We start from the raw sequence: 10,643 nt of genomic DNA on the forward strand, positions 1-10,643 counted from the left end.
GGAGTTCGAGACCACCCTGGACAACATGGTGAAACCCCACTTTTACTAAAAACACAAAAATTAGCCAGGTGTGGTGGCAGGCATCTGTAATCCCAGCTACTTGGGAGGCTGAGGCAGGAGAACTGCTTGAACCCAGGAGGTGGAGGTTACAGTGAGCCAAGATAGCACCATTACTTTCCAACCTGGGTGACAGAGCGAGACTGTCTCAAAAAAAAAAAAAAAAAAAAAGGACATGAGCAGACACTTCTCAAAAGAAGACATACAGGTGGCCAACAAACATGCAAAAATGCTCGTCATCACTAATCACTTTGAGCTTTGGGGAAGGCCTGTCATCATTTAAACTATAAGCTAAATGTCTTCCGAAGTTAAGCTTGACAGCTTGAAGGCTAAAGGCACAGTGAGGGTGGCTAGATCAGATCTCTCCCAATGCCGTAATTTTTTTTTCTGATATATTTTTTGCAAAGGCAGTTTCAATGGAGTTGTGCTGCTGTCTCTATTCCCTTCCCAATGGACTGACTTGGGTCTTTGCTTTAGGTGTTGTAATTGTGGGTATGTGTGATATAATTAGCCCATTTGGAGAAGAGATCCATGGAATCTGAGAGAATGGTTAGAATAAAACTATTTCCCAAACAATTTTTAAAAGCACTTATTATTTTTCATCAGTAGTTTGATTGTAGGGAAGCCTTTTAGGGAACTGGTGAAATTCATGCAATTTCCAAAGACCTCTCTAGTTGTTTTCCACAGGAAATGTGAAAGCACACATTTAATTTTAGTTCATTTGAATGTCTTTCAGGAAAACAGATCTAATGTGAAAATGGGGAAAGATGTATTAATAGGTAAAAACCCACTTAAAAAAAAAATCAGGAAATGAGTAATTTCATGTGATTTTACCGCAACCCAGTGAACACTAATCATGCCGCCCATTATTTGAAGTTCAGCTGTCTTTTGGAGGTGAAGTTGCTTCTCAGGCTGCCTCTGTAGGACAGGGTTTAGTCCTTTTTTTGATCAGCACAGAGATAAACACAATTAGGGCTCAGCACATCTGTGTTGAGTCAGATGTATACTAACATTAGAAAGAGTTTCAGTAATGGACCTAATTGATTCATATCTTAAAACTGTGAGGAGAGCATCATGTAACCACCCAAGAGGTTCTTCTAGCCCACTGCATAAAGAAAGATCATGGTATTGTAGTAGAGAAAGAGTTTAATAAACACGAGACTGGCCATGCAACATGGGAGATGGAGTTCACACTCAAATCATCTCATTAGTAGGTTAGGGCTTTTTCAAAGGCAGTTTGGGGGAAGGGGTGGGAGTGACCAAGTAACAGGTGCTTGCTGATTGATTGGGGTGGAGAGGAAATCATAGAGGGTGGAAGCTGTCCTCTTGGGATCTGAATTGCTTCTGGGTGGGGCCACAAAAGTGGAGTTGTTGGTCTGGGTGGAGTCATTGGGTCCAGGTAGAGCTATATGGGTGTCAGACATGAAAACAAAAACAAAAACAAGAAAAACCCAAAACTGGAAAGATATCCCAAAAGGCCAATCTACAATAGTGGTGTTATTTGCCGGAGTAATTGGGGAAGTTGCATGTCTTATAACCTCCTTTGCTTTTTCATGGGATGCACCAGGATTCAGGCTCCTCTCCTCCCCACAGCCTGATGGCCTGCCATTAGCTTTACAACTGTGGTTGAGTTTTGGGCAAGGCCTATTATCATTTAAACTGTAGCCTAAATGTCTTTCATTGTTGGCCCAATAACTCAGGAATAATTAGGGGAAAGGCAAGATGGGAGTTGGGTTAGCTTAGCTTACTGTTATAATTTTTTCACTGATATAACTTTTGCAAAGGCAATTTCACTCACAGACTACTGGCCATTCTGTGGGGGAGATCAGTTTGCAAGTTAATTAGTCTCACATATATTATTGCGTTCAATTCTTTTTTTAAATATCAGTTTGCTTTTTCATAGGATGCTTTCAATTCTAACTGCTTGTGAGCTTTAAACAGATGGTGTTGCTTTATATGAGAATCAATGTCTATAAATAAATAAAAATGTTTGATTTTTCTGCACTCTGTGTCTCTATCATGTATATTATAGCAAGATCCAAAATTAATAAATTATTTTGACACAGAAATGTAATCAGGAACTTTTTAGTTAAGTGTTTCAGTGGTTCTCCACAGTGGCAGTATAAATAGAATTCTGTTTCTCTCTTTTTTCTCTTTTTTTTTTTCTTTTTGGAGAGAGGGTCTTGCCTCTCACTCTGTCACCCAGGTTGGAGTGCAGTGGCACAGTTAAAGCTCTCTGCAGCCTTGACCTCCTGGGCTCAAGTTATCCTTTCACCTCAGTCTCCTGAGTAGCTGGGACTACAGGTGTGTGCCACCACACTGGCTAATTTTTTATTTTTTGTAGAGACAAGGTCTCACTATGTTGCCCAAGCTGATCTCGAACTCCTGGGCTCAAGTGATCCTCCCATCTTGGCCTCTCAAAGTGCTGGAATTACAGGCATAAGCCACTGTGCCCAGTTCGAATTTGTTAATAGATAAAATGGGTCATTTTCACCAGGTCAATCTTTTGCTTATGCAATTAAAAAACAGAACAATTAAGGACACCTTATGGAAACCCTTCTCATGTATTTTATGTAAATGGCTTATGGAGATATAGCTGTGATTCGGGATATTTTCTTAACGCTTTCACAGGACTCACAACAGGGTACCTTGTTTACTCAGGCCACCCTGTTCAACCCCTCATGGGAGGTAGGCAGGAACATGTGTGTGAGCAAGTACAGGAACAGGCCATTTCTGCACTGGCAGGAGCAAACTCTGGGTGGGCCCTGCGGCAGCATCTATGTGGGGTTGGGGTGCCTGTGATCCCAAGGCCCCAGAGAGTGTGTTACAGTGCTGTCTCAGCTCTGCCATCCACAGACAGCAGCTCAGTGGGCCCTTTGCCTCATTGCATGGGGCAGCTGCCTTCTGCCAGTGAGGGCAAAGGGTCAGTGTGTCAGCCTGTTTGGATACTTGCACCTGATGTGTTCCAAATTTTTGTCCAGTGCCCAAGAGGAATGAGGTCATGTAGACAAATTGAAGGATGGTGAATGTGAAGAATTTTATTGAGTGATGAAAGTGGCTCTCAGCAAACAGGGGAACTGGAAAGGGGACAGGAAGGGCAGGTCTCCCAGAACTGTCCTTCAGGGGAGAGCCCTGAAATCAAGCTGCTTTTCTGCCTCTCTCTCCTGAGGTCAAATTGCCTTATCCAGTTGCCATCTCAAAATCACCTATCCCTGATGTCCAGTCGCTTCTTCCTGACGTCCAGCTGCTGCTTTTCTCTGCCAGCCAAGTATGGGGTCTTTATAGGCACAGAATGCAGGCAGGGCAGGCCCTAGGTAGTTTTGGAAAAGGAGAAATTTGACTGGTTTAAAACAGTATTCAGAAAGAACCAATCGGGAGAGAGTGGACACACGAGAATGGAAGTTCTCACTTTGGGCTGCGAGTTTCAGGCGTTTTGGCTTAAAGATGGGGTTTTGCCAGGGACCCACCCTTGTCTACCTAGAATTTATCTGCCTCCTGCCTCTATCATTGTATCATTTCCCCCTCTGAAGAGGCACATCTAACTGCCGTTAGCATATGGATGATGACTGATCTTAGCTACTTCCTGCTAACTGGGGCGGGGTGGGGGTGTGTTGTTTTGGGGAAAATGGCAGTCAGATTTCCCTCAGAGGTCTACCTAAGGGTCCCTGGCAAAAGGGAGCCATTCTCTGAGGTTCTATGACCATTTGGAGCTTGATGGCCTCTAGGTGAGAAGAAACAAGGTTTACGAGGTTAAGTATACATGGATTGAATATGTATATTATACAAAAAGGAGTTAAAAGGAAAGAATCTAGTGCCAAAGATTACAGAAATAAGTGAAATATAGTCATCCTTCTGAAAACAATATTGCGCCCTGAGCTGTTTCACCCTGGTGAAAGAAATTAAACCTTATATAAAACCAGTTACACTTTAGGGGAGAGATAACTGTTTAAGGAAATGGATATTCCTATAGGCGTTCAGGATTAAGGGGTCTTTGGTAAAGGCATCCCATGTTACAGAACAGAATGAAGGTAAGAACATCAAGAATAGGCAAGACTATAAAGAGGATATTCATGGAAAGTTAATTATTAACACTTATCTTTTGTGATTTTTAGCTTGAGTTCCCCAATTTCTTCATATTTGTACTTTGGGTGCTCTTCTGTGTCAACAGAGGTAACTCCATCAGCTTCTCAGGCCTTTACTTTGAGTATAATGAACCCAAAAATCTGTTCCAGTGACATTCACTGCCATAGGAGTAGAAAGAAGTACAGTGTAAGGTTCCTCCCAGTCTGGGCTTGTAGAGGGAGAAAGGGAAGGGACTACACTTACCAGTACCAGCTCCCCTGGGTTGAACAGATGTTGCCCTAGTTCAGTTCCTGTTGGAAATGGGCCAAAGAAGTTATATGTTTAATCAAATCAGAGGTTTCTTGGTCTAGCAAGAAGTCATTGGTGAGAAAAGGCTGTCCATACATAATTTCAAAGGAACTCAGACCCAGCTTTGAAGGGGTGTTTCTAACACATAGTAGGGCTATGGGAACAAGGGTAGTTCAGGGGAGCTGAGTGTCCTCACACAGTTTCCTGAGGTTCCTTTTGATAATATCATTTGTCTTTTCTACTTCTCCTGAGGATTGTGGTCATCAAGCACAATGAAGATGGTACTGTATGCCTACTACCTTTGAGACCCCCTGGATGACAGCTGCCTTGAACAAGGGGTCATTATCACTCTGGAGGTACTTAGGGAGTCCAAAGCAAGAATTTATCTCATTAATTGCTACTTTTATCACCTCAGAGGCTTTCTTTGTTTGACATGGAAATGCTTCTACCCAGTTAGTGAAGGTATGTATCTTTCCGTACTAGTGCCCCTTGCCTTTGGCATAGAGGTGAAATCCATTTGCCAGTCTTCACCTGGGTAGCCTCTTGTTCTTTGGGTTCCAAGAGGAAAAAACCATCGATTGAGGGGGTGATTTTTAAGGCAAGGCTTACAAGCATTAGCAATCTGTTTAACCATTTATATCAGTTTTTTTTTTTTTAAACCTGAGAACAACCTCTGGGCCAGTTGATAGGTTTTATCCTTACCTAGATGGAAGGCCTGCTGAAGGCTTTAAGGAACTTTCCATTGGTTGGCAGCTGGTAGATGAAGCTTGCCATCCTCCAATTTTAGCCATCCTGAGGACTGAAAGATGTATCCATAAGAGGTGGCCCATTCTATTTCCGAAGGAGAATATTGAATTTTTATTTCTCTCATGGAGCCCTTTCAGATCAGAGGGGCTTCAAGTGAATCAGAAATCTGGGGCCCTCTCACTGCTGATTTAGGTGCTTGGTCTGCCCACCTATTTCCCTCTGCTCTTTTATCTATCCCTTTTTGTTGGCCTTTACAATGTATTGCTGCCACTTCCTGTGGGAGGAAAACTGAGGATGGTAGTTTATTAATTTTCTGATAGTATTTAATGGGAGACATGTTAGCTGTGAGGAAGTTCCTCTCTTTCCAGATAGTAGCATGGGCATAGAGGACTAGGAAAGCATACTTAGAATCAGTATAAATCTTAATTGCTTTCCCTTTGCTTAATTCAAGCCCTCTCGTGAGGGCAATTGGCTCAGTTAGTTGAGGACTTGTGCCCAAGGAGACATGCACTTTCAATAATATCATTCAGGGTAACTATTGCATACCCTGCTTTATGGATCCTTTGTTCTGCAGAAGAACTTATGTCCATAAAGAGAATCCAGTCTGGGTTCTTCAGTGGGGTTTCCTTGAGGTCCTTTCTGGCTGCATAGGTTTGTACTACTATCTGTTCGCAGTCGTGTCCCAGCTCCCCAGCTTCCTCTTGGAGGAAGGTGGCTGGATTTAGGGAGGGGCAGTTTCTGAATTGAACTGCAGATCCCTGTAATAACAGAGCTTGATATCTGAGGAGGTGGTTGTCCATTAGCCAGAGACTCCCCTTAAAAGACAGTCCTGCCACTTTATGTGGAATGTAAATGGTTAAGTTATTCCCCATCATTAATTTAGTAGCCTCTGGTACCTGAAAGGTACAAGCAGAAAAGCTACTGCTGCAATTGCCAGAGGCAGGCCAGCCATCCTTTGGCTACCAAATCAAGCTCCCTACTTAAGTAGCCTACAGGCCACTGGGGTGGATCTTGGGCCTGGGTTAGAACTCCTGGGGTGTGAGTAGCTGTGAGCCATTCCCTTCCTTTCTGACAGGTAAAGATTAATTGTCTTCCCTATGGGAAGACTAAGGGCTGGTGCCTGAAGCAAGGCTTGTTTTAATTGGTCAAAGGCCTTTCTAGCCTCCGGTTCCTAAACTAGGGAGTGAGTTTTAGCTCCCTGAGTCTCCTTTATTAAGTGATATAAGGGAAGAGCTGTTTCATGTACTCAGCTATCCATACTCTGCAGAATCCTGTAATGCCCAAGAATCCCCTCAGTTGCTTGAGGGTTCTGGGGAGGGGAAAGGAGGAGATGGGCTTAATCCTTTCTTCACCCAACACCCTGGTCCCCTCTGACAAGACTAGACCTAGGTACCTTCCTGAAGTCTGCAGAACTGAGCTTTAGATTTTGAAAACTTATATCCTCTCTTAGCCAGAAAATGAAGAAGAGCCATACTGAGAGACTTTTCTCAGTTGGAGTGCTGAGGAGAATGTCATCTATGTATTGTAACACTTTAAGCTGAGGTTAAAGGAACTCAGGTCCTTTGACAATGCCTGCCCAAACAAGTGGGGGCTGTCTCTGAATCCCTGAGGTAACATTGTCCAGGTTAGCTAGGTGGTTTGGTTAGAAGGATCTTCAACTGCAAATAAATACTGGGAGTCAGGGTATAACAGTATGCAGAAGAAGGCATTCTTTAGGTCTAGGACTGAGCACCATTTAGTTCCCTAAGGTATTTGAGCTAGCAGGGTATATGGATTGGGAACCAATGGGTGAATTGGAACCACAGTTTCATTAACGAGGCAGAGGTCCTGAACTAGTCTCCATTCCATGTTAGGTTCTTGTATCCCCAATATCGGGATATTACAAGGGCTGTTGCAGAGTTTGAGGAGGTCATGAAACCTTAAGTTATCAATGATGGCTTCTAGTCCTTTTCTGGCTTCTGGTTTCAGGGGATATTGTCTCTGGTTAGGAAAGGAGGTGAGATCCTTAAGGTGGATCAAGACTAGTAGGGTGGTTGTGACTCGGCCAATTTTCCCTTGAATAGCCCAAACTTCTGGGTTAATATCTGTCTCCACCAGGGGGAGATAAAAGAGTTTGTCCTGGGGCCATGAGAATGGTGGTCCTCATATGCGGCAGAATGTCCCTGCCCAACAGAGGAGTTGGGCTTTCAGGCATTATTAGAAAGGCATGGGTGAACAAGAGGTCTCTCCAACTACAACTAAGGGGCTGGGGAAAGTATCAGGTTAAAGACCTTCCTGAGACACCCCTCATAGTCGTGCTAAGAGAGGAGAGGGGGCCTAGATTGGAGAGGAGAACCAAGAGACCCACCCCAGTGTCCAGAAGGAGGTCCACTTTCCTCCCTTCAATTTCCAGAATTCCCCGGGGGCTCCTGGATGGTACTGGTGGTCTGGACCACTGGAGCTGGAGAGAGGAGCCCCAGGACCCATCAATCCTGCTAGACCAATTGGGAGATTGGCTTTAGACCCAGTGACCAGCATCCCTGGGGACGGTCTGCCTTCCGGTGGTCCCCACTGCAGATTGAACAGGGTCGAGGTGGCTCCCTCATGCTGTCTGGGCAATTTTTCCTAAAATGCTCTGGCTTGCCACATTTGTAGCAGTTAATAAGTGCAACTTGGGGATTCTGGAGTTGGTGGGCTTCCATGGTGGCCATTAAAGCCTGTGCCTCTTTCCCATGTCTCCTCTCTCTCTCGGGCCTCCCTATTCCTATTGTAAAAAGACCACAGTGACCATTTTCAGGAGGTTCTCTAAAGTACTATTTGGTTCCAGGGCCTTTTTTGTAGCTTCCTCTTGATATCAGGGGTTGCCTGAGTAATAATTCATCCTTTAAGATTAGTTGTCCCTCAACTGAATTGGGACGTAGGTGTACTTTACCAAGGCCTCTCTTAGCCTTTCCAGGAAGGCAGTGGGATTCTCATAGAATCCCTGGTTTGTCATGGATAGGTTGGTATAATTGAGAAGCTTAGTTCTAGTCTTACATAGGCCCTCTGTTATGTACATCTGAAAGTGTTTCCTCTTCCATTCTCTCATCTCTTCATTGGGATCCCATTTAGGGTCATCCAATGGTACTGCTTCTCTGCCAGTCGGGTAAAGTGTGTCCCCTTCCCTGATATTATGTGAGTACAAAACTCATCCCCAAATCTCTCTGCCACTTGCAGAGCAGCCTGTTTCTCTGTGTTAGTCAGGGTTTGATACAAAAGTAACATAATGTCTTTCCAGGCCAGGAAAATTCAAATACATGGGTTAAATTCTGGAAAGCTTCGATATATCTGTCAGGGTCATCTGAAAACTTGCCAGGATTCCTCTTAATTTACCTTAAGTCCTGTAGAGAGGAGACCTGGACCTTACTGGGGCCAAATTCACCAGGCATCTGTTGGAAAGGCAAGAGTGAGACTGGGAATTGTCTAGGGTAAGGATTTCTAGGAGGGGGCAAGTGAGAGAGAGAAACTGGATAGAAACTGGATAGGGGGAAGAAGGTGGACCTGGAGAAGCAGGGCCAGAGGGAGCTGGCTCTCTTGTCGGAGGTGCCTCTGGGGTTTATTTCCTTAGTTCCCTGGGATTACCTCTTGCAGGCTTTCCTGAGATGGGAAAATAGGAGGGCAGGATCAATCCTACTGGCTTCTGAATTACCCTGCAAGGTAAAGAAAACCTGCAAATATGGGGCCTCAGACAATTTGCCCTCACGTTTACAGAAAAAATCCAACTGCAAGATGGTATCAAAATGAATGGTTCCTTCCTGAGGCCAAGCCAGTCCTTCCTGCAGATCATAATTTGGCCAAACCTTTGTGCAAAGAGCTATGAAGTGTTTTTCCTCCAGAGTGTGAGGGTCAAGGTGGTCCCAGTGATTCAGGCTACACTCCAGAGATGTATAGACTGAGGATGGTGAAGATGGTTGGTTGCCCATTCTTAAAGACAGGGAAGTAGGTGCCCCTCCTTTCTCTTCCCTCTTTCAGTGAAAACCCAGGGCGTGAAAGAAAAAAAGAGTGTTCCTCTTTTTTCTTCTTTTTATCCCTGAGTCCCAGTAACCTTAGACGGACACCGCCCATGGGTGCCAGTGTGGCCTGCACCTGTGAAGCAGGGAGGGCCTAGAGAATAGGATTTATCCGCACTTACCTACACCTCCATCCCCCCTACTGTTGGCAGCATTTGGGTTCCCTGGGCCTCATCTATGCCATGGAGCCTGGCCTCCTTCCATGAAGTGGGGGCTTAATCAGCAGGAATTAGTCTTGCCCATTAATACTGTGCCTGTTGCCTGGCTTTAGATCCCTCAGATCTGGCTTTCCTTTCTAGGGATTCAACCCAAGGCTTGGAATAGAGTTTGCAACAAAAAGGTGTATCAGGGGGATGCATGGGTTCATTTAGATTAAGTCCCAGCCAGTGGGGTTACTCCTTCTCTGCTTTCCTATCATAAGCAGAGTGCTGAGGTAGGAAAAGAACACTTTTGTGTAGAAAAGGAAAGAGGGGAAAAAAAAAAAAAAAAAAAACAGCTTAAGTGGGAGAAAACCTCTTGCCCTATGCAGATAGGTTCCTTAATGACTGTATCCTTCCTCTGGTTTGGACCAAGCTGGACCCCTTGGCCAGGGGAGGAAAGACTCTGTAGGTGCATGGTGGAAGGGGACGGTGAGTGGGAAATGCTGGCCAGCTTGACCCCTGAGACTGCCCTGGGACCTGGGCGACAGCCATGGTTCTCTCCCACCCTGTGTGGCCACTAGGTATGGCACATGCATGCTGGAGACACGTCCAGGCACCCCAGGCAAGACAGGGGAGGGGAGCCACTGTGTACCTGAAGCTGTTGTGGTGGGAGTGGGGATGGAACCTCTAAGAACAGATGGAAATCACATTGTTCTGAATTGCATATCTGATGGTTGGGCCAAATGCTCATGCTATGTAAACGTTTCTGCAGTTTGTAGCAATACCCTTAACATTATGAAAGAAGAGATAGGAGCCATGAAAGAAGGAAGTAAAAATAGCACAGAAAAGTCTGGGGGTCATGGGTGACACCCTAACGGGTGGTTGGGGACAGGGTCAAGTCTAGGGGTCTTCTGGCAACAATGGGGCAGGGCCTCGGCCAGATGCTTTCTGTTGCCCCAGGACCTTATCCTGGTCTCATGCGATGGCTAGACCTCTGTGAAGGGAAACAGCCAACATTCCTTTCACACAAAAGAAAGAGGTGGTAGGGTCACATCCTGTCCTCTGCAGCTGTGCCGTTTGCCCTTAACTGGCCACTCAGTGGTTTGGTGGGTCGTTTGCCTTCAGAGGAAAGTTTGAGGGCAAGAAGAGACAGATCTGACAGATCCACCTTTACTCATCCTTCTGACGTATCCCAGATGAGCCCCCAGATGATGCAGGATATTTTCTTGACCTTTTTGTGGGACTCGTGACAGGGGTGCCTCATTTACTCAGCCTGCCCTGTTCAACTTCTTGCAGGAGG

Source organism: Trachypithecus francoisi, unplaced genomic scaffold (assembly GCF_009764315.1).
Source record: "Trachypithecus francoisi isolate TF-2019V2 unplaced genomic scaffold, Tfra_2.0 Lachesis_group16, whole genome shotgun sequence".
In the NCBI taxonomy this organism is placed as follows: domain Eukaryota; kingdom Metazoa; phylum Chordata; class Mammalia; order Primates; family Cercopithecidae; genus Trachypithecus; species Trachypithecus francoisi.